The sequence below is a fragment of the Arachis duranensis genome, unplaced genomic scaffold (assembly GCF_000817695.3).
Source record: "Arachis duranensis cultivar V14167 unplaced genomic scaffold, aradu.V14167.gnm2.J7QH unplaced_Scaffold_71440, whole genome shotgun sequence".
Taxonomy (NCBI): Eukaryota; Viridiplantae; Streptophyta; class Magnoliopsida; order Fabales; family Fabaceae; genus Arachis; species Arachis duranensis.
The window spans coordinates 8,524-11,772 of NW_026265055.1; positions in this window are offsets into that span (position 1 = coordinate 8,524).

Sequence of the window (3,249 nt, forward strand, 5' to 3'; positions counted from 1 at the left end):
AACTACAAGCACCCCCTGAATCTCAAAGAATCACTAACCTGGAAACCTTGATAGACAAGCTGTGGAAACATCAAGAAATGACAGCCAAAAATCAAGAAGCCTCCATCAAGAACATGGAAAGACAAATAGGCCAGCTCTCTAAACACTTTGCAACTGAGAGGCCATCAAGTTCCCTGCCAAGTGACACAATTCCAAATCCTAAGGAAGAGTGTAAGGCGATACAGTTAAGGAATGGGAGAACATTGGGGAGCAACAATGACACTACAAGGAAACAAGTGGAGAGCAGCAAAAAGTCAATAGATGCAGAGGAAGCCAATGATCAAGATATGGTGCCAAACAAGAACACAGAGAACCCCAAGGGAGAAGAAGACCATCCAATCAATACACATAAGGAAGAAGAAGAAGCGATCCAAGGACAACAGAAAAAGGAGAAGAACCTCACCCCTCCACTGCCATATCCACAGAGGTTCAACAAGGAAACCAAAGATCAACACTTCCACAAATTCCTGGAAACTTTCAAGAAGTTGGAAATCAACATTCCCCTGGCTGAGGCATTGGAACAGATGCCCTTATATGCCAAGTTCTTGAAGGAACTCATCAACAAGAAAAGAAGTTTGCTGGAGAAGGAGACTGTACTTCTCACTGAAGAATGCAATGCACTCATCAGAAAAGGACTCCCTCCCAAGTTAGAAGATCCAGGGAGTTTCTTTTTACCTTGCACCATTGGAAGTCTATTTATCAACAAGGGGATGTGTGATTTAGGAGCAAGCATAAATCTGATTCCATCCTCTTTAGTGAAAAAGCTTGGCATAGAGAAGGTGAAACCAATACAGATGGCATTAGAATTGGTGGATCAGTCAATAGTATATCCCAGGGGTGTGATTGAAAACCTTCTAGTCAAGGTGGACAAATTCATATATCCTGCGGACTTTGTGGTTTTAGATTCAGATACGGATGAAAGTAATTCCATCATACTTGGGAGACCTTTCTTGGCCACTGCTAGGGCTATCATAGACGTAGAGCAAGGAGAATTAACTCTTAGAATGCATGAGGAAAGCATTATCCTGAAAGTATTTCTAGAACCACAAATTAGTGAAGAAGGAAGCAAGGTAGTCAGTGACTGTTTTCCAAGGCAAGCAACCAACAACACAGGGGAACAGAAGAATGAGCATGTGCAAAGAGGAGAAGGAACTCAAAAAGGAATCAGGATGATAAATAAGAAGGAATGTACCACAACCAAAGCTGCTGTCAAGGAAGAAAGGTTAACAAGAAAAAGGAAGAAAAACAAGAAAAAGGCTCACAAAGGGTGGAAGAATAAAAAAATCCCAACTGAAGGATTCTCTAAAAATGACAAGGTACAATTAGTATACCAACAGCAAGGAGCACAAGATTACTACACAGTGAACAAAGTGCTCTCTCTTGAGCATATGGAAATCGAGCACCAAGGGACAAAGAAGAAACTCACAGTCAGAGGGGACAAGTTGAGGCACTATGATTTTCAACCTCCATGATCAAAGAATGAAGGATGTCAAGCTAGTGACATTAAAAGAGCGCTTGTTGGGAGGCAACCCAACATGAGGTAGTTTTCTTTTCATAGCTTTTTCAATAAAAAGGTTGAATAATTGATATGTATCGCAAGGAGCTAAGTTTGGTGTTCCACACCAAAACAAATTAAGAGAGAATGAAGCATTCTAAGTTTGGTGTTCCACTTCCTGCACAAAGCTAGCTCCAAGCAATCAGACAAATCATTCAACCATTTAATTGCTTTCTAGTTTTAGTTTTATAACCTTAGCAAGGACACAAGATTTTACATATAGTTAATCTGTTGCATCAAAGAAAGTGGCAAGGAATTAAGTTTGGTGTTCCCACACCAAATTAAATCCAAAAGCCACATTCAATTCATGCATATTAACCAGTCACCTAAGGGCTTGAGAAGCAAGCAACTTTTGAAAATTGTGCAGGGAACTAACAACCATTTGAAGATATTATGCATCATAAATCAAAAGGAGCACAACAGAAGGAAGGACAAGAGGACTGCAAACCAATAGGTTGTATCTATACTTAACTCTTACTATTGAGAAATGTTTTGACTTAAGTCTTGCTAAAGTGTTCATTTAGTACAAGTAAAATCACTCTTTGCAATAAGTAAGCTAGTCTAAGTGTGTGCTTGTTTGTTTGCTTTCACTTAATTAATGCTTGTTCTGTCCCTAAGTTCTTTCAATTCAATAAAAGAAATGTTTGAAACATGAAGTAAGATGGTTCATTGCTAGCTAGAAGTCAAATAATAGTAAGTGGTGGCATGTATGTGTGATTGTATGGTAGCTCACTTTTAGTGAATAAAAGAACTAGACTGTTCTCCTTTTAAGTAGAAAGTAGCTCATTGTCTATGAATCTCAAAAATAAAAGTCCTTTGGTTGAAAAGAAAAACAAGTAAGCATTGTCTATGAATCTCAAATAAATAAAAAGTCCTTGGCTAAAAAGAAAAGGAAGATGAAATGAGAAAAGCCAAAATGGCAGCAATAAGAACAAAAGAAATAAGAAATAAGCTAGACACCAATAGCTTGAACCTTAGAGCATATGCCTGTGGTGTTTTTGTACTAGGATCTGCTTGGATTATTAAGTTCTTTGGAGTGCTTTAACACTTGGTAACTTGGGTTAACTAACCCGGGATTATCAATTGAAAGTCCACCATCAAGAGCAACCTAACTACAAGGCATTTAGTGACCCAAAGAGGTGCTGGGCATCAATGCTCTAAGAAGGAATGTAAGCCAAGTGTCTAAGGTGAATAATGTGTCAAGCACAAGTAAAGAAAAGAAGCTTGTTACACATGACACTGAATTAAAGCTTAAAAAGTTTTTTTTAGTAAACAAGGACAAAAGAATAATGAGAGATCATAGCAATGTGTTGCTTGATGCTTAGAGGGAAACTTCTAGGCCTATAAGTCAATAAGAAGTGAGTAGTCACATGTCTGCATAAAACCCCATGAGCTACCAATAATCTTCTACTAACATTAACCTCATCTTCCTCCTTCATCCTTTCTTCTCAATAATTCTTTTCTTGCTTGGGGACAAGCAAGTTTTAAGTTTGGTGTTGTGATGACAAGTCATCTTAGCCTAGTTTTACTAGTCTTTTTCTTTGTTTTTAATTAGTTTTATGCACTTTCTTAAGCCATAAGTAAGCCAATAAGGTTGAAATTCATGTTATCTTTGACTCAATCAATCATGTATAAAATGATGCCTTTTCATGAGA